General features: G+C 49.0%; 1 long non-coding RNA gene across 1 annotated transcript in view; it reads right to left on the reverse strand.

Annotated features, from left to right (window-relative positions):
- Positions 1-15,046: 15,046 nt before the first annotated feature.
- LOC147703650 (uncharacterized) overlaps positions 15,047-21,768 on the reverse strand; it is a 1,357,299-nt gene continuing 1,350,577 nt past the window's right edge. Inside the window, exon 8 of the long non-coding RNA XR_015297375.1 lies at positions 15,047-15,108. This is a non-coding gene — a long non-coding RNA (uncharacterized LOC147703650). The remainder of the gene's footprint in view (positions 15,109-21,768) is intronic.

Below are 21,768 nucleotides of genomic sequence, written 5' to 3' on the forward strand. Positions count from 1 at the left end.
ACTGAACTTTAGACATAGACCACCACTTGGAGAAGTCCCAACTAGGAGTCCTTTTGTGTTTGTCAATGTAAAGCTTTGCCTTGCAGTCTCTGATGGCCTTCACATCCATTGACACGCAGTTGCTGCAGGCCTTGGAGACGTGGCCCAACTCCGGGCACTACAGGCATACTTGATGGGTTTGTTTGCGATAGTCCCCACAGGGCTTGAAACCTATGGTTTTAGGGGGTGATATCCCTTGCACTCTGAAGACATTTTGAGGTACATGTCTCTGATACACACCAAGAGAGTTCTGGATCCACATCTGGTGGTACCGAAAGAAAGGAACTGATGTCAGGACGCAGGGTAGCACATATATGGGCCCGCACGTCATTTCTGCAGCAAAACGGAATCAGTGCGGAGCCGTGTGGCGCCACATGATGACATGTTGAGGTACTGCAAAAAAGTTTCCAGACCCAGCCTGATGACTGGGAAATATCCAAAACGTGAGGAATCTGCAACTAAAAAATTTGAAACATAGCATTTTTGGGACTACTGGCCCCTATTATTTTTAGTTTGTTTAATGCATCCACTGGGAAGATTTCACAGACATTTAAAAATAAAAGTTACTTATCTCCAGTACCAATATTTTTGGTAGATACTTTATTGTCTTATTGATTCATCAACATATGATTATCAACCCCAGACCGAATCCAGAAACTTTCTGCAGCACCAGGTCTCCAGCGCTGCCCTAAAGTACCATGCAACCCCACCTGTGTCTCATATGTGATAACATTAGAGAACAGAAGGTGCCAACCAATGTGCTGGCATCAATTCCTGGTATAATTTCAGTGTTCCTTCGAGGCATGCAGAGAAGAGCCAAGACAGCATCATCAACAGTGACAAATACAGTATATGAAATGTTTGCGTAACTTGGGGTCTTATCATTCATGGAACTAACTGATCCAGGGAGTACAGATGGTGGAAATATATATGGAAAAAGATAAAATATTTACCAGGAGGTAAGTAACTTTTGTTTTTCTAATGTATACATCTTTTCACAGGATCCTCCCCTTTGAATATATCCCACAGCAATACCCACCACAAGGTGAGACTGGGTAGTGTAGATGATGCAAGGAAGTCGTGTAACACAGCCCTGGCAAAGTATCTGTCATTGCGTGGCATGCTTCTACCTTAAAACAATAACATTTAGTAAAAATATGCAAAGAGGACCATGTGGTTGCACAGCAGAAGGTAACCATCGGAATACCTTTTCTGAGAGATGTGAAAATCAATATGGTTCTGATGGAGTGGGCAAAATTCCTGATTGGTCAGGTCATAGCAGATTTTAATCAAAGGGTAGTCCAACACAAAATGTTCTGCTTGTTTACAGCTTTTACCTTCTTTGCTTTGGTGAGTATTACAAATAACTGATTGTACAATTTGTCCTATCAGGTGCAGCTGATGTAGTAAATAACACGTTACTTATTTTTGGTAAAGAAATACCTGTAAGAGACAAATATTAGGTATGGAATCCTCACGTTAGAAATACCCCCCAGGCGTCAGACTGAATCCAGAGAATTTTTTTTCAGCAGTACCCCTGCACGTCGGTAGGTGGCATTGGTTGACTCTGCGTTCGTCGTTGGCGTCATGATTGCCTGAATGACGTTGCGGTATCTACTTAGATGCCGCCTCTGCTTGCTGATGTCAGTTCTTTCTTTCTCCGCGCCAGCCAGCGCAGATTCGAAGAGAGAAGTAGGCTCCGAGCTGCTCGAGGTCCCGGTCAAGAGGGAGATCGAGGGACCAATCGCACAGCCATCACCACCACTCCTGGTCGAAATCTTCGGATAAATCGGAGAACAAAAAGAAGGCCAAGAAGCATCATCGCTCTTTGCGTTCCCCCCCCATCTGGCGGGCCGACGCAACGCAGGTTGGGGATGGTAGTCGCTCGGCTCCGCCCTCGGAGCCTGTTGGGTCAGCTCCAAGACTCCCTCCCTTAACGGGAGCTGGAGCAACCTCTGCCTGACTTCATAGCTTTTCTGAAGCCCTCCATTCCATCTTTGGGCAGCCCGACTCCAGTGGCGCGTCTATGAGCCCTGCGGACTCGGCTGGGGGTTCTAGGTCTTCGATGCCCGCGGCTTCGGCTCCGGCTCCACAGGGCCCCAGGGATCCAGGCCTGGATCCTGATCAGCGCCGGTCGACCTTGCAACACCTCCTCAGGCACCGACTTCATTAGCAACACCTCCGCCCCCTCCAAAGCCGGTTGTGTCCCCAACCGACCTCGACCCAGCCTCCACCTCAACGTGGACAAGGAGCTGGACCAGCGTCGACCGACATGTGGACCAGCTCCGACCGGTACTTTTGTACCCCTGTTCTACCCTGGTGTTCCCTATCGCCCTGAGTGGCTACCAGAGGAGGGCAAGGAGGACAGAGAGGGGTCTGTGGACCCTCTGGCACACCAGTTAGAAGAACCATATTGGAGACAGGAGTTGGGTGAGGCAAGTGGCCTGGACACCTCCCCAGATCTTGGCATGCTATCTCACCCGACCGTGGCTACGGAGGAGGGTGCATCATATGCAGAGATGTTGCATAGGGCGGCAGAGGCCTTAAACCTTGAGCTTCCTATGGTGGCAGTCAAGACTAACCTCCTGACTGCAGTGCTTCAACTGGCAGCGGCCTCATCAGAGCCCCTGCTGCCATTCAATGAGGCCCTCACGGACATCCTGTTGGGCACTTTGTCCAAGCCTAACACAGGGGCTACTGTGGATAGGATGATTGCCCGACGCCACAGCCCTGCCCGTGTGACCCTATTTTCCTCTCCCAACACCTCAACCCTGAGAGCTTGGTAGTCTAAGCCTCGACATCTAAGGGCGCATTCCCTACTGCACCACCTGATAGGGAATCTAAGAAGCTGGACCATCTTAAGAAGAAGATGTTTTCTTCCTCTAGCTTAGGACTGCGGTTTGTGAACACTGCATGTCTCTTGGGCTGTTATTCCTACTCTGTGTGGGATACAGTCGCACAGGTGCTGCCACAGTGCCTGGAGGAGGACCAGGCTGTGCTCTCCCATGCAGTTGCCAAAGGGAGAGAAGCAGAGAGGTTCGCCATACGATGTGGGCTGAACACCGCACACTTGCTGGGCAGGACAATTTTAACGTCAGTAGCCCTCCGACGCTATGCCGTGCTGAGGTCCACCGGCTTTTCGAGTGATGTCAAACTACAATTTTGGACATGCCCGTTTGTTAGACCTGGCACCTTGGCGTGAGTCTCACTTCCACTTTTTGCTTATGTGCCTCAGATGTTTTTGCTGGTGTTCGATGCTCAGGGCACTGCGCCACGGCCAACCCGTGCCGCAGTGCAAGTGCTCCCTATATAAAGTGTATCCGTAATTGATTTCCATGATTGGCTTATTTGGTTTACTGTCAGTCCCCAGTAACGTGCACCAGGAGTGCCGGGGCTTGTAAATACAAATGCCGCTAGTGGGCCTGCAGCGCTGGTTACGCCACCCACTGAAGCGGCCTCGTAAAAGATGTCTCGGGTCCGCCATTGCAGACCCTGCGTACAGTCTGGTACTGTCACGCTGACTGTACAAGTGCCCACACTTGCCAGTCCCTAAACCTTCCCTAACCTTCATATCAGTCACCCCTATGGTAGGCCCAAGGGCAGGGTGCATTGTAAGCGTAAGGTAGGACAAGCCTGATGTGTGTGGCATGTCCTAGTAGTGAATTACCGCCCTTTTTTGTTCTTAACTATTGAAGGGCTGCCTGTTCTCTTAGGCCAAGTTGAGCGGCTGGAACTATTACACGCTATAGTCCCGGCCGGCTCAGGGAACACGGTGGCATGTCGAGTTTGGTATGCCTGAACTCAGAATAATAAAATACTTCCTTTAGCAAGGTTTTTTTAAATATCCTGTGTTTGCAACTGCTACTTTTAGAAAGTTTTAGAGAAGACGAAAGTGCCTGGACTCGAATTTAATGCTGTTTTTTATTTTGCAGCAAAATAGAAGCTTCAATTTAATCGGAAAGCTTTCATGATTTATCAATTATTTACCTCTTTTAGCAATTTTTGGGACTAATACGAGGTTTGAAACACAACCATTAACAAAAATATTTCTGACATTCAGTGAAAAACAATTATACTCAAATTATACAACATTTCAAATACAAAGTAAATAAAAATGCTCATTTTTTAAACAGTGTAGGAAAAACAAATACGTGAGGTACACCAGAAACAGTTGTAACAGTCCTATTGGCCGGATTTCTTTAGCTATTTGGGACTGGGTTCACCGTAGGCGTTTTATTTAATTAGAATCGGGTCCCACAATCTGGGACTGATATTTAGTGCCTTTGGTGAAAAGAAGGGATGAATCCTTTAGGAAAGCCGACGCGTTTCCAAACCCGAACCGTGAGTTTGCGGGTTTTTCCTCAGGGCAACCTGGGTACCTGATGATGTAAAGAATAAAAAATAAACTTCTTTTAGTGCCTACTCCTATTAAGTTAAAACGGTACTTAGCGCTACAATTACATCGAAGGACACCATCAATTGCTGACTGTCATCAAATGCTAGTCCCTCAATTTTATTAAAGAAGTCCATGGTGTCCCTCAAATATGATTTTACTTGGTCCATGAAGGGTTTTAAGAACACATCCACGTACTTTGCTAGTGGTTCTAATACCGAATCACACCCGGAGACAATGGGCCTCCCGGGAGGTTCGGTAATACTTTTGTGCAATTTGGGCAAAAAGTAAATTACCGGGGTACGTGGTTTCTTTTTGGTGAGATACTCGAACTCTTTTGGACCCAAAATTCCTAGGTCAAAACCCTCAGTTAGTTTTGTTTGTATTTCTAAGTAAGCTGTTTGGTCCATTTACATTAGCTTTACACTCCTTAATAATTAAAAAATCTACATATAAGTAAAACCTGCCTCCCTTTAACAGGCGGTGCTAATTTCAAGACAGACGAATCAGTGAAATCGAACTGCATTACAAGTCTAATCTCAAGTAAGTAGTGATTTACACACTTACGAATCAACGAGAAATGCCCTCCGTTCAGGAAATAGGGTCAAACAATATCTATTTGTATAAACACAGGTCTGAAAACATTCCTCCCCTGAAAACAGAAGAAACCAAAGCGCTGGAACACAAAGGTACTCCTATGTCCATTGTAGCGCTAAGTACAGTTTTAACTTAATAGGAGTAGGCACTAAAAGAAGTTTATTTTTTATTCTTTACATCATCAGGTACCCAGGTTGCCCTGAGGAAAAACCCGCAAACTCACGGTTCGGGTTTGGAAACGCGTCGGCTTTCCTAAAGGATTCATCCCTTCTTTTCACCAAAGGCACTAAATATCAGTCCCAGATTGTGGGACCCGATTCTAATTAAATAAAACGCCTACGGTGAACCCAGTCCCAAATAGCTAAAGAAATTCGGCCAATAGGACTGTTACAACTGTTTCTGGTGTACCTCACTTATTTGTTTTTCCTACACTGTTTAAAAAATGAGCATTTTTATTTACTTTGTATTTGAAATGTTGTATAATTTGAGTATAATTGTTTTTCACTGAATGTCAGAAATATTTTTGTTAAAGGTTGTGTTTCAAACCTCGTATTAGTCCAAAAAATTGCTAAAAGAGGTAAATAATTGATAAATCATGGAAGCTTTCCGATTAAATTGAAGCTTCTATTTTGCTGCAAAATAAAAAACAGCATTAAATTCGAGTCCAGGCACTTTCATCTTTTCTAAAACGTACATAGTCCAGCCTGGCCCCGTAGGACAAAACCCCCAATTCGATATAACTTTTAGAAAGTTAGCATTTGCTTGCCTGACTATTTCAGCCTGCCTCTGCCAGGATGTGTATCTGCTGTCTGGGTTTGTGTGAGTGACAGGACTGAGGAATTCCCGGGGACAGTCGGGGTGACCAGGTGGTGAATAGAGTGCTTATACCAGGATGGGTGGGCGGAGTAGTCCTTGACTCTGAATAGGGTTGTGCTCCACCACCACAATGCTGGCTCCACCTCCTGCGGAGCGTCTGATGTCCCTGCCCTGCACCCTGAAAGAAGAAGGCATCGTCCTGTCAACAGAGTACTCCAAAACCGATTGAACCAGGCTCAGGCCCCCTGGCATGCCAAGACAAAAGAAACCGAGTATAAAGGTAGGAGCCCTGCTCCTAAGAAATTAGATCCAGTTTTGACCACGACGAACCTCTGCCTGACTAGAAGGACCAAGAGAAGCTGAGGAGAAGGAATCCTGCAGTGGTGCCTTGCTGAGGACGGAGAGGAAAAGACCAGAAAGGACTTTGAAGACTTGTGCCTGAAACTATCTCCAAGGGCTTGATCACGAGCTTGCCCCCTGAACGGAACCCCAGGACCATTGGGTTCTATTCTGCCTGTGCCCGTTTACTGTTGGGCCTTTAGTTCTTATTCCCTCGCCAGAGTTGTGACTCGGGTGCCTTCGCCCTCCAAGGTCGTGACAGCTCGGAGCCTGGTCGCCCCGCTGCAAGCTTGAGTCGCTCTCCGCTTCAGTGCCGGGCCGCCCGCTCTCCTGTCACCTTGCCTGCTACGGAGCACGCTGTGCGCCTCTCATCTTCTCCCGCCGGAATCTGCACGGAGCGCATCTGATAGCCTCGGACGGTCCGTACGTCGTTATGTACCCGACTGTCTTGCTTTGCCCTCCTGCATACCAAGGCCGTGCCGCACCTCAAGAAGGCCTTCGGTACTGTGGTACCGAAGGCCCGGTGCTGCACCCGTCTGCCCGAGAACGCGACACCCCACACAGACCCACAGGTACGAACTGGTGTGCTAAGAAGTAGTACGCCCCGCAGGCCTGAACGGTGCCTCGCCCCGTGAGGTGCATCAGAACCCGGATCGCCACAACCCTCCGCACCATTCCGCTCACCCGCCTCGCACCTCGAGGGGGCTCCGAGCCGGATAGATCCCAGGGTCCGCCCTCACCAGTAGCCACGCCTGAAACGCCTCCGACACTCATCGCAAGGTACATTGGAACTCTATCCCGAGTTCGCATCGGATCCAGGGTCTGCAACGTTTGTTTTCCCTGTCATCATACCTTGCTAACCTCAAACAATTGCCTATTTAAATCTGGTGGCCTTCATTCGCTAAATGTTATATGGTCTTGTGATACATCTGCATATATTTTTACATAAAGTCTATGTATTTTTGATACAATCCTACGACTGGTGTCCGTTTGTGGTGGGTCAGTGGGTTTCCTGTATGTGATCATAAATGCTTAACTAACTATCGCCCTGAAGATTAGTGTTAGAAATGGGATCCCTGGCTGGCCAGGGCTTGCGCCAAAGTCAGTCAGTGACCACCACTCCTAAGTCAGGGCAAGGGAGTTACACGCCAAGATAACCCCTGCTCACCCTCTATGTAACGTGGCGCAAGCAGCAAGGCTGAACTTGGAGGCTATGTGAGTTAAGTGTTTGCGCACGTACCCAGCACCAACACCCAACGCCCACCACAAAGGAAACTCCACACAAGGTTATATGTAAAAATAGCCTTTGTATTATACCAAAACACATTAGATAAAAAACACACACTTTAAAATGTGCCAACAGGCACGGGCAGAATTTACAGGGGATTATATGTACAAGGGACAGGGCCACATGGGCCACTGTCAGGAATCAGCACTTTTAGAACTAGCACTTAGAATATCACTTAGAACATAGAACATAGAATGTAAAATCACTGTAGCACAAATTAGAAAATGTAGCACACAACCAGTAACCACTGGTAACAGGTAAGTACCTCCTAGGCACCCTAACCACCTTAGGAAAAGGTCACGCAGGGAACCGGGACCTCACTAGCAACACCTGTACTAGGAGAAAAACAACCACCTAAGTATCACAATACCTGTAGGGGTATAAGCACATTACACATGATGCATCACAACACATTCAGAGGTGTAGGGAAGGAAAACACATGATGCATAAAACCATTCAGCGGTGTAAGAACAAGGCACATGACGCATCAAAAACACATTCAGAGGTGCAGGAAATCCCTAGGCCAACTGGCCTTGTTGGGGCTAGGACACCCTATGTCGCAATGTCAGGGGCCTAAACGTGGTAGCTGCCCACTAAGTGCTGGGCAGCTGGAGAACTACTGGCAGGACAATGCTGGGGCCAACGCTGGAGGCTCTGAAACAACAATGTGGGCAGGGAGCCTCTCTGGGCTCTGAACCAAGGAATGTGGCTGTGAGCCTCTCGGGGCTCTGAGTAACGAATTGCCCCCCCCGCCACGAGCCTCTCTGGCTCGTAAAACAAAGGTACAGCCTGGATGGAGCCTCGGGGATCAGAATAACCACGGAGCCCGGAGCCTCTCTGGGCTCTAAAACAAAGAAGGCGGCCCGAGCCTCTCCTGGCTCAAAATGCAGCAATGGAGGGGGGGCGGGCACCGGCAATGTGCCCCAACGCCCCCCTCTCTTTCTCTCTACCTCCCGTGACGTGTGAGCCTCCTAGGCTCAAAGAAGGAATGCCCCCGGAGCCCCACTCACCGGCTTCCTGTGGCGGGGGGGGGGGGCTCCTCCTCGCAGCGGGTAGGACTCCTCTTCTCTCCTTCTCTGGGCGAGTGCACCGGGGCGCAGAGTAGGCTCCTGCCTGCTCCGGTACTCAAAACAGCCGCAACTCTTCTGTGGGAGGCGGGGTAGGCTCCCACCCTCCTACTTCCGGTTCCAGTTGTCCCAGAGGCCCGCCCCCGGCCTGCCTGACTTCCTGGTCACGGGCCGGGCGGCGATGATCGGTTGTCCCGGGCTGCGGCGGTGATCTCCGGGGACTGATGAGGGGTAGGCTCCCTGTTTAAGTAAATATAAGCGGCACAGATGGCACTAATTAAAAGAAAGCGCTCCTTGTGCTAGGGGGCATAAAAACGGCAGTATGAAGGCGGCAATGAGCAGGGTGGCATCCGCGCCGCTCGGCCAACACAAAGGTGACAAATGCCGGGTGGGCACCGGCCAAGCAAGCAAAGCGCTCCTAAGCGCTATATGCAAAAATAAAGCACCCCAGCAGCAGCATGCCCCTGGTAGGATTCAAGTTTGGAACAGGAACATTTTTCAAGAGGTCACAGCCTCTTTTTATACAGACAAACCCTTTGTCTAAAGGTGCAGGGTGGGGGAAGAACCAGTCGCAGCTGCTCTGGGAGCACCCTTGATGTGCTCAGCCCCTCACTCTATTCACTGGCAGGGCTAGGTCGTTAGACGCACCACAGGGGGTGGAGCCAGCATTGTGTGGGGAAAGCCCAGACCTATTCAGGACCCAGGTGCACCACTCCCTCACATCACCCAGGCTAATCTCACCACTCACCACCGGGCAGACCCATCATGACTCATGGAGCCTGGCACCCCCAGCCAGCTCCAGCCAATAACACGCCAGCACCTTTACAGCACACGCACAGCCATGTCTAGAAGTGGCACTTCCACACTAGACACATACACGCCGCATACATCATTTCGCAGCATTCAATAAAACGAGTCAACACATACCAAACTCGAGCCTGCACACCCCACGCATCAGGAACTACCAGGGACACATACATTCCCGATGCATTCCTATGGGAGGGCAGGCCTATCTCACCACACTCACTCAGAGTGCGCACACACTTTCCACTGGGGCACAGTGAAAGTGCGCAGAAACCACAACATCACTGTAATTATTTAATAACATCAGGCAAAAAGTTCAGGGGTGAACCTGCCAGAAGGGCCAAGTCCAACAATTAGCCTTGTCTGCTTGCGCCACACTACCTAGAGGGTGAGCAAGGGTCAATTCTAAAGGAGTAGTTCTCTTACCCTGACTAGAGGAAAGGGTCCCTGTTTGTCACAAGTGCATACCTGTGCCAACCAGAGACCCCCGATTCTAACACCGTTGATGGCCGTCACTTGTTTGGCAACAAAGTGGACAATGCACTCTAACGCTTTAAGGACTCCATGGCTAAGGCCAGGTCCTTGGGCCTCGCTTGTACCTCTTGTCCTGCACAGTCTGCTTTTTGCCCCTTTCGTGGCTACGGAAGGGGTGCCTTTCCAAGTTCTGTCCAGGGCCACAGGCCTGCGATAGCTGCCCAGCCTCTGCGCGGCTGTGGGACCCACAGTCGTGGGTCTAGGGGGCCGGAGGGTGGGCCAGTCCACCAGTGCCCCCTCTGCAGTAGCCTCTGAGCCCTCCTTGTCTGACCTTTCAGGGCCACCCTTTGCTAGTGGGCGGCAGGATTCACCATCACCTTCCCCACTGGCTCAACATCACGTCGGACAGGTGGGTTTTGCAGATAGTCCAAAGAGGACACTCCCTCCCCTTCAAGACTACCCCTCCATCCATGCCACCTCAATTCCATAGCATGTCGGAGGATCACTTTGCCCTTCTCCAACAGGAAGTTACAGCTCTCTTGACCAAAGGAGCCATCAAACGAGTTCCTGCACCATAATTAGGTTGTTATTCCCACTACTTTCTAGTGCCCAAGAGGACAAGGGCCTGCGTCCTATCTTGGATCTCAGAAACTTCAACCGCTTCCTCCGGAAGCAGAAGTTCAAAATGTTGACATTGGCTCAGGTCCTGTCTGCCCTCGACCCTGGACACTGGAAGGTAGTGTTGGACTTGCAGGACGCTTTTTTTCACATCTACGTCCTTCTGGCCCAAGGGCATTACCTACGGTTCGCTGTAGGCCATGAGCACTTTCAGTTTACCGTGCCTACCTTTGGCCTTTCTAGCGCCCCTCGGTTGTTCACAAAGGTGATGGCACTGGTCGCAACTAATCTGCGCAGATCAGGGATATCAGTCTTTCCCTATCTCGACGACAGGCTGTTGAAGGTGGGCTCACCCCAGGCTTTCGTCTACCACCTCCAGACTATGGCCAATCTCCTGCGATCGCTAGGGGTTCACCATCAATGTGTCGATTTCACACCTGATTCCCTCTAAGAAGCTCCTTTTCATCTGAAGCAGTTCTGGACACAGCGCAGTTTTGGCCTATCCTCCCGAGCAGCGCGTGCGGGATATTCAGGCTATGATTCCGATCTTTCAGCCTCTATCTCTGGTTTCAGTCAGGCTGACCCTGAGGCTACTGGGGGTCATGGGCTCCTGCATCCTGCTGGTGGACTATGCCAAGTGCTATATGTGGGCTCTGAAGTGGGACCTGAAGTTCCGATTGCGTACAGATATCGGAGGGTACTGCACGCCAACAGCAGATCCCTCTCCCTTTGCCAACCAGATTTCACAGTGGTGACAGATGCATTGCTTCTGGGGTGGGATGACCACAAGGGAGAGACGGAGATCAGAGGCCTCTGGTCTCCTGTGGAGTCAGGGCTCTACATCTACCTTCTGGAGCTCCGGGCGAATGGTCTTGCACTGAAGGCATTCCTTTCTTCAGTCAAATGGAGAGTAGTGCAGGTGTTCATGGACAACCCCAACCCCATGTGGTACTGCAACAAAAAGGGCGGGGTGGGGTTGTGGACCCTATGTCAGGAGGCACTTTGCCTCTGGAACTGGCTGAAACATCAGGGCATGTCCCTGGTGGTTTAACACCTGGCAGGTTCTCTGAACGCCAGTGCGGACAAACTCAGTCACCGGCGCATGATGAATCATGAATGGCATGTTCACTCAGAGGTGGTGCAAGGTCTCTTTCAGCAGTGGGGACAGACTTGGTTATGTCTATTCGCCACTGAAGAGAACACGCAATGTCAGTAGTTCTGCTTGTTGGAATTTTCATGGCAGCAGGTGCTAGGCAACGCTGTTCGTCGCGAGTGGAGTTGGGGTCTTCTATATGCCGTTCCGCCTATACCATTTCTGCCCAGAGTGCTGAAATAGATCAGGCGCGACCGGGCCCAAGTCAATCTTGTGGCCCCAGACTGGGCACGGAGAATCCAGAGCTTCCGCACATGGCCATCGATCCTCCAATGAGACTGCCCGCTCGGTAGGATCTTCTGTCGCAGCAGCAGGGAATGGTCCTCCACCTGAACCTGTCCAGCCTCCACCTCCTTGCGTGGAGATTGAGTGGCAATAGTTGACAGCTTTGAACCTTCCTCCCGAAGTTTGTAAAATCTTCTTGGCAGCTAGGAGTCCCTCCACTAAAACAGTACACGCATGTAGATGGAATAAATGTGTGCCATGGTGCACAGCAAAGGCTGTGGATCCCTTTCCGCCCCCCTATCAGAGGTTCTCCTCTTCATTCTATCTTTGGCTCAGCAGGGTTCTGCTTTGGGCACTTTAAAAGGCTATCTTTCAGTCATTTCAGCCTTTCTTTGGCTTCCTGATCAGCCTTCTCTTTTCAAGTCTTCTATTGTAAATCGCTTTCTTAAGGGCATTACTCAGCTGTTTCCTCCAATTCCTTTTGTAATGCCCCAGTGGAACTTGAACCTGGTTCTGACCTACCTTATGTACGCTCCTTTTGAGCCGCTGCATAACTGTCCTCTCAGACTTTTCACTCATAAAACTGCCTTTTTGGTTGCCATCACCTCTGCTCGCAGGGTGAGTGAGCTTCAGGGTCTTTCTTCCAAACCTCCTTTCCTGGCTGTTCATCCGGACAAAGTTGTTCTTCGCTCTCTGCCTTCTTTCCTTCCCAAAGTGGTGACCTCTTTCCACACAGGACAGCCATCACTTTGCCTACCTTCTTCCCGTCCCCGCATCCTTCTAAAGAGGAGGAGAGGCTCCATCGTCTCGATCCAAAACGTGCGCTTTTCTTCTATCTGGAACGCACAAAGCAATTACGGGTGGAGGACCAGCTCTTTGTTGGATATGTATGGCCTGAAAGTTCAGGCCATGCAAAAGCAGACCATCTCTCAATGGGTCGTTCTTTGCATCAAAATCTGTTATTCTTTGTCAAAGAAGGAACCTGCAGTGGGACTGTGCACCCATTCCACCCAACCGACGGCAGCCACTACTGATTTTGAACATGGAGTCCCTCTGCTTGACATCTGCCAGGCAACCATGTGGGCTTCATTGCACACGTTCACCAAACCTTACTGTCTGGACAGCCAAGTCCGGAGAGACGGCTTCTTTGGCCATTCGGTTCTCCAGGACTTTCTGGTGTGAACTTAGTTTGCAGACCCACCTCCGGGGTTGGTATTGCTGGGGTATCTATTCTAAGGTGAGGAGTCCATAAATAATAGACTCTTTCAGATGAACATGTTACTTACCTTAAGTAACAATATATCTGTAAGAGACAAAAATTAGTTATGGATTCCTCACCACACCACCCATCCTACCCATTCTGCGAACTGACTACTAGAGCAAGGGACTTCCGTTCGTGGCCCTAGTGTTTGTACACCAGTGGTCAGTGTCTTGCATGGCTCTGCGCAATGTAATTCCGGCGATCACGACGCCAACGACGAACGCGGAGTCGACCAACACCACCTACCTACGTGCAGGGGTACTGCTGAAGAAAAATCCTCCGGATCCAGTCTGACATCTGGGGGTAATTCTAAGGTGAGAAATCCATAACTAATGTTTGTCTCTGACAGATATATTTTTACCGAAGGTAAGTAACTTGTTTGTCTCTTTCAGATACAATGTGTGCCTGGAATACAGTTAATGAGGCCACTTCTCTTTGAGGGCATGAGGAGGAAGGAAGAGTCATTGATTGGTCAATATGAAAGCTAGGAAACATTTGTTAAGGAAGGGATTGGGCAAAAAAATGTGGTCACCCTGCTGGGAAAGCAGTCCCATCCTGTGCGGGAGAGGAAAGGTCCAATTAATAAGCATACCAAATTCTTCTTCCCTTGTCTGAGGCAATCAGGATCATGTGTGCTGGACCCTGCTTCACATTCTGCATGACTTTCAACAGTAGTGGAATCAGTGGAAATGTGAAAAGCAGGTCTGGTGACCAGTTGAATCCAAACACATCTCCAGGGAACAAATCAGTGGGTCTATCCATGCAGAGTGGTCCAGAAGGAACAGGAACAATCCAAAGTTATGTATCAGGATCTGATGGAAAGGACTCAACCTCTACAGGGTCAGCCAATAGAGTTCAGAATTTCAGATCAATGATTTTTGAAAGGTGATGTTTCTACTCTTTTTGTGTGAAGGTCTCTTGTGAGCATGTTGAAAGAAAGAAGATATAACTGAAGAGGAAGAGGCTCTCTTTGCCCTATCCCTACAGACCTTTGCCAATAATACGTTGGTCTTACATTCTCTCATGGCCTATGGGTGCATTAATGAATGGGAGGTGCAAGCCAAGAGTTTATGTTCTGATCCCAAACAACACTTGCAGATATCACGTGGATCTTACAAAGACATTTTCCTATTTAATCTGTAATAGGATATGAATCCAGAAACCTCAGGAGAAAACATTTGGCCATGTTGCAGTTGAACGCTGAGAAATTTTAACAGTGAAATACCAAAAAGATCTCAGGGGCCACATTGATGGAATACAGAAAAAACAGGAACTCAAGCCAGCGTGCTGTTTGTCATCTTATATACTCAGATATTATCGCATTCTAGGTTGGCAGAGTCGCAGCTTAGGCTGCAGGGCACCACACAGAGGTTCTGAAGAGCTATTTTGGAGGGGAAAGTATCCAGATTCCGTCTGGCACATGGAGACTATTCAGAAGGTGTGGTACCTCCAGGAAGATATACTATCCAACTGAATGAAAAAGACCATGCCACTTTTCATTACTATAAGGATAATCATTTTTCCTGCCCCCCTCCCCCCACACACACATACACAGCATTTGGTGCCTTGCCAACATTTATTGGGAGTGAATTCAGAATTTGGAAACATTCATACAATTGCATCAAATGGTGCAAAACGTATTAAAGAATTAAAAATCAAATTTTGGGGAAAGAGCAACTTAACCTCTTAACCATACATACAGCATTGTTACTGCAAAATCTGTTATTTCTGCACTCACACAAAGGATGTAGGGTAGCATACAATTTAGGTTAAACTCAAAACTGTCAACCATGAAGTATTAGACAATTATATAAACCCCCATGTTGTTGTTTCTGTTTTACATTTCTATATTTCCTAAAATAACTAGTAGAGTTTCATCAGGGAACTCTTGTTGTAGTACATACACATTTCACAGAGCCATTAAAGATTGTTCATTATGCTTACCAAGAAAGTATGGAAGCAATACAAGGTTTTAGGATGTACAATAATAACTAAAGACCATCATACCTGAAGTTGTTTCATATGCTGTTGTCTCTGTCAAGAAAATGAAACGGCATCAATTTCCAGAGCACAAATTTGCACCTCACGAAGAGATTAAGTAATGGGTGAATGCAAGGCTGTAAAAAACTGTGTCACGTGACATAACAGAAGAGTTAGGGCATAAACAAACTGTATTAAATACATGTTGTTGTGTTTGCCTGCGAAGTGCTGCAAAGAAATAATGGCATATAGAGAAGAATGGTTTATGATGTGCTACACAGTATTTAGGGAAACAAAAAGCCGAATTTTGCGGGATACCCCCTCAGATTTTTGCCTTGTCTGTTTCTTTTGGGCACAGAACTCAGTACATGTTATCCTTGCTAACCAGTGGGGAAATGCTTGTGCTCCCTTTTTAAACATGATGAAATTGGTAAACATCTAATTGGCACATTTTACTTACCTATAAGACACATTGTACCAAGGGTCTATAAGTTAAATGTCACCAGTGGGCTGCAGTACACATTGTGCCACCCATTGCAGAAACACTACAAACCTGACCCAAGGCCTACAAACATAGACTGGGAGAGAAGCTTTTAAACTGCCAATTCACCCTGTCAAAATAAACCCTGGTTACAGGCTTAACACCATGCGCGCTAGCGGAATTCCGCTCGCACGCTGGGTTTTGCGGAAACGCACTTTACGTGACGAGCTGGGCTCGTCATCAGCGTGCGAGGAGGCTACGCCATGACGAGCCCAGCTCGTCATCAGCGTCAAAGGGGTTAACATCTTCCATTTAAATACTAGCAGGTCACCCCTAAGGTAGTCCTTAGTGCCTATCAAGGCAGGGTGCATGGTATGTAAATGTGGGACACGTAAAAGTTTCTTGTTCTTCTTGTCCTTACAGTGATTAATCCCTCAAAGTGTTTCACACTGTAGCTGTTTGGCTTCTCCATAGGAAAGCCATATTACATTATACAACTTTATCTCAGGAATGGGGCTAGTTAAACAACTATTTTTTAAATAGTTATTCAAAATCCAAATCAATGTGGTGAAGTCATTTTTTTCAAAGATATCATGGAAAAGTACCTTTTAATAAGTTACTTTCGCCCTGCCTGAAGTCCCTGGAAACTAAATCAATATTTTACTCTCCAGCTTCTGACAGCCAGTAATGAACAAGTTACTTACCTTCGGTAACAATATATCTGTAAGAAACATAGGTTAGTTGTACATGCCCTACCTTAGAATTACCCAGGCATCAGACTGGATCCGGAAAGTTTTTCGTCAGCAGTACCTCAGCGCGTCGGAAGGTAGCACCGGTCGACTCCGTGTTTGTCGTTGGCGTTGTGGTTGCTGGGATGACGTTGCATTAGCTACATAGACGCCGCCCTCGCGCGCTGAAGTCAGTTCTGTATACGACTTTCCAAGCTAGCTGCGAAGAGCCATGCAAGACACTGACCACTGGTGCACAAAACTAGGGCCCTGAAAGGAAGTCCTTAACCCTAGAAGTCAGTTCGCAGAACAGGGAGGATGGGTGGGCGGTAAGGAATCTATAACTAACCTATGGTTCGTACAGCTATATCGTTACCGAAGGTAAGTAACTTGTTCATCTGAAAGAAACAGTTAGTTATAGATTTCTTACCTTAGAATAGATGCCCCAGCAATACCAACACCGGAGGTGGGTCTGCAAACTCAATTCACACCAAGAAGTCCTGGAGAACAGAACAGCCAAAGAAGCTGTCTCTCCGGATTTGACAGTCCAAGCAGTAGTGTCTAGTGAATGTGTGCAGTGATACCCACATAGTTGCCAGAAAGATGTCATGAAGAGGGACTCCATGAACAAAAGCAGTAGTGGTTGCCGTTGCCCTGGTGTAATGGGTGCGCAGTCCCACTGGAGGTTCCTTCTTTGCCAAGGAATAACAAGCTATTTTGCACAAAAGAACAAGTTACTTACCTTCGGTAACGCTTTTTCTGGTAGATACTATATCTGTCTGTGGATTCCTCACCTTGTGAATATCCCCTTGCGTCAGCAACATTCGGAAATTCTTTTTTCGTAGCCTCGCGCCGACGTGGACTTGGACGTCATAGAGACGCGGCATCGCACGCAACTCCGCTGACATCACCGACGCCTACAATAGGCCCACGCTGGCGTGATGACATCAGTTCCGCCCTTTTTCCGTGCCATCGAGGCACACGGACGGACCAATGACAGAAGAAATATACAAAGCATACACAGCATACAATAGCCAAGGAGAAACACACAGTGTGAAGCAATGGAAACATCTCCTTAACAACACAATAAATATACATTACAATACAGTAACTCTGGAATAGAAGAGTGGACAACGGGGAGGCGGGCGGGTCAGTGAGGAATCCACATGCAGATATAGTATCTACCAGAAAAAGCGTTACCGAAGGTAAGTAACTTGTTCTTCTGATAGATACATCTGTCGTGTGGATTCCTCACCTTGTGAATAGAGTCCCACAGCAGTCCCCAATCCCGGAGGAGGGTGTCCACTCTTCTAAACCAGGAAATCCTGAAGGACAGAGCGCGCACAGTGGCCGTCCCTCCTCACCTCGGAATCCAAGCAGTAATGCTTCGCGAACGTGTGGAGGGAAGACCAAGTTGCCGCCCTACAAATGCCCTCTAAAGGAACACCTCTAGCCAACGCTGAGGTTGACGACTTAGCTCTAGTGGAATGAGCCCTTATACCCTCTGGAGGTTCCTTACCGGCCAAAAAGTAGCAGATCTTTATACATAGAACGATCCATCTTGACAAAGTTCTTTTATGGACCGCTCTTCCTCTTTTGCAGCCAGCAAACCCAACGAAGAGCTGGTCATCCAAACGACAGTCTTTAGTTCTGTCCAGGTAAAAAGACACCGCCCTCTTGGGGTCCAGACGGTGTAACCTCTCCTCCTTCTTGGAAGGGTGTGGGGGAGGATAAAAGGTAGGGAGGGTAATGGATTGACCAAGGTGAAAAGGAGTAACCACCTTAGGAAGAAAAGCAGCCCTGGTCCTAAGAACCATTCGATCAGCATGAATGGTTAAGAAAGGGGGCTTTGAACTAAGAGCCTGAAGCTCACTAACCCTCCTTGCAGAGGTTATTGCAACGAGGAAGACTGCCTTAAGAGTCAAAAGCCTCATAGGACATTTGTGAAGAGGCTCAAAGGGAGCACCCATCAGAAAGGTCAAGACAAGAATCAAGTCCCACTGAGGCACAATAAAAGGAGTAGGAGGGAACTTATTTGTGAGGCCCTTCAAAAACCTTAAAACAACAGGAGACTTAAAAAGAGATGGCTGGTCAGGCAAGCAGAGAAATTCCGACAGCGCAGAAAGATAGCCCTTAACCGTGGCAACAGCAAGCCCTTGCTGCGCCAGAGAAAGGGCAAACTGGAGAACATCAGACAAATGGGCTCTCAAAGAGTCAATAGAATTCCCACCACACCAAGTGACAAACTTCGACCACCTATATGAATAGATGGTCTTAGTGGAGTCATGCCTGGCTGACAAGATGACATCCACTACGTCAGGCGGGAGAGAAAAGGAATTCAGGTTGCCCCGTTCAATCTCCAGGCATGAAGGTGCAATGTCTGGAGGTGGGGGTGTAGAACCTGCCCCTCCATCTGGGAGAGGAGGTCTGCCCTGAGAGGGAGACGGAGCGGCGGGTGAGAGGAGAGGTGGAGAAGATCTGTATACCACACCCTTCTCGGCCAGTCAGGGGCGACCAATATGACTTGGGCCCGGTCTTGGCGAATCTTCCTCAGAACCCGAGGAATCAAGGGTATGGGAGGAAACGCGTAAAGGAGCTGTCTCTCCCAACTCAACTGAAACGCGTCCCCCAAGGCTCCCTGCAACGGATACTGGAGACTGCAGAAGGACGGGCAGTGAGCATTCTCGCAAGTGGCGAACAGGTCCACCTGGGGAGTCCCCCACGTCCGAAAGACGTGACGAACCACCTCTGGGTGAAGCCTCCACTCGTGATCGGCAGAGAACTGCCGACTGAGACTGTCTGCTCGCACGTTCAGAACTCCGGCCAGATGATTTGCCATCAGACAAATCTGGTGGACCTGAACCCAGGACCAGAGGCGCAGAGCCTCTCTGCAGAGACACTGCGACCTCACTCCTCCCTGCTTGTTGATGTACCACATCGCGGTCGTGTTGTCCGTCAGTACCTGGATCGACCGACCGCGAAGGGAAGGGTGGAAGGCCTTGAGCTCCAAACGTATCGCCCACAATTCCAGAAGGTTGATGTGAAGCAACCTTTCCTCTGGAGACCAAAGACCCTTGACCTCCAGATCCCCCAGATGAGCACCCCACCCTAGAGTGGATGCATCCGATATTACTGTGGCCACCGGAGGAGGCAGCTGAAAAGGCTTCCCTTGAGACAGGTTGCCTTCCACGACCCACCAAGACAGATCCGCAGCAGCTTCTCTGGAGATCCTCACCGACTCCCTGAGATCCCAGTTGTGCTGATACCACTGCCTGCGGAGGCAACACTGGAGTGCCCTCATGTGCCAGCGTGCATGGTTGACCAACAGAATGCATGAAGCCGTCAGACCGAGCAGGCGAAGGACCTTCAGGACTGGAACGACCGCTCCATTGCAAAACAAAGGAATCATTTCCTTTATGTTGAGAATCCTTTGAGGAGGAGGGAATGCACGACATGCAGTTGTGTCCAGTACAGCACCTATGAACAGGTTGCGCTGGGAGGGCACCAGGTGAGACTTGGGTACATTTATTGAAAAACCCAACCTGTACAACAACTGGGTTGTCTCTTGCAGATGATGAAGCACCTTCTCTGACGACTCTGCTTTGATCAGCCAGTCGTCCAAATAAGGGAATACCGGGATCCCCGACCTTCTGAGATGTGCTGCCATCACCGCCATCACCTTGGTGAAGACTCGAGGCGCAGTAGTAAGCCCAAACGGAAGGACCGCAAACTGGTAGTGTTGCGACCCTACCGTAAAACGGAGATACTTCCTGTGCGACTTCAGGATTGGGATGTGAAAATACGCATCCTGCAAGTCGAGCGACACCATCCAGTCTTCTTCCAGCAGCGCTTGAAGAACCTGAGCAAGGGTGAGCATCTTGAATTTCTCCTGTTTCAGATAGAGATTCAAGATCCTGAGATCCAGGATTGGACGAAGTCTGCCATCTTTCTTGGGAATCAGGAAATACCGGGAGTAGCATCCCTGACCCCTTTCCTGCTCTGGGACCACCTCTATCGCACCCTTTCGTAACAGAGTGAGCACCTCCTCCTGCAGAAGTGACAAATGTTCCTTGGTGCAAAAGCCTTGGCAAGGAGGGTAATTGGGAGGGAATTCCCGAAAGGGAAGGGCATACCCATTTTCTACAAGATTGAGAACCCAAAGATCTGATGTAACCGATTCCCAATCCTGTAGAAAATGGGTAAGCCGACCCCCCACCGGACCCACATGATCCTGAATAGCGGATCTAGGGCTGCTTTTCTGAGGTAGGGGGGTTGGAAGAAGTGGAGGAGGAAGAGGCCTGACGTCCACGAGGACGCACTCTTTGCTTTTCCCTGTACGACCTGTACATGGAATTTTGCTGCTGCTGTTGTTGCTGCTGCTGTTGACCTTGTCGGTAATTCCGAAAGGAAGAGCGACTAAAACCTCTGAACCTCCTGTTGGAAGAAGTACCCCTGGTCTGGAGACCTAAAGACTTAGCAGTCGCTCTGCTGTCCTTAAATCTCTCCAGGGCCGCATCAGCTTTCTTCCCAAAGAGACCAGATCCATCAAAGGGAAGATCCAGCAAGGTCGCCTGAATATCCGCCGAAAAGTCCGAGGATTTCAGCCAAGCTGACCTTCTAGTGGCGACAGCAGTGCCCATGATACGCGTCACAGAGTCCACAGTGTCCAGACCACTTTGAAAAGTGGAAAGGTTTATAGAAGACCGCAACTCCACTCACGACAAAAAGCTCCTTGGAAATTCCAACATGGAGAATTGCTGACATTGAGCGTTCTCTTCAGTGGTGAATAGATCTAACCAAGGCTCTCCCCACTGCTGAAAGAGATCCTGCACCACCTCCGAGTAAAAATGTCATTTGTGATCCATCATGCACCTGTGGCATAGATTGTCCGCCCTGGCGTTCATAGAACCTGTCAGGTGTTGAACCACCAGGTATATGCCCTGATGTTCCAGCCATGTCCTGAGGCGCACAGCGTCAAGACATAGGGTACACGACCCCACCCGCCCTGTTTGTTGCAGTACCACATGGCGGTGGTGTGGCCCATGAACACCTGCACTACTCTTCCCCGGACAGAGGGAAGGAATGCTTTCAGTGCAAGACGAATCGCCCGAAGCGCCAGAAGGTTTATTTGGAGCCCGGACTCCGCCGGAGACCAGAGGCCTCTGATCTCCGCCTCCGCCATGTGGACGCCCCATCCCAGAAGTGATGCATTGGTCACCACTGTGAAATCTGGTTGGGAAAGGGAGAGGGATCTGTCATCGACCCAATCCTGGTTCATTAGCCATGACTACAATTGGTGTGCAGTGCCCTCAATCGGACAGGTTCCCATGATGTTGTGCCCACTGGTACTTCAGGTCCCACTGCAGAGCCCGCATATGCCATCTGGCATGGTCCACCAGCAAGATGCAGGAGACCATTGTGAGAAGTTGGCCTGATATATGATGCTCACTAGTTCTAGTGATCACCTTGTATCAGTCCAAACAACCCTTATGGTGATTGGTTGTA

Source organism: Lissotriton vulgaris, chromosome 7 (genome assembly GCF_964263255.1).
Source record: "Lissotriton vulgaris chromosome 7, aLisVul1.2, whole genome shotgun sequence".
NCBI classification, from domain to species: domain Eukaryota; kingdom Metazoa; phylum Chordata; class Amphibia; order Caudata; family Salamandridae; genus Lissotriton; species Lissotriton vulgaris.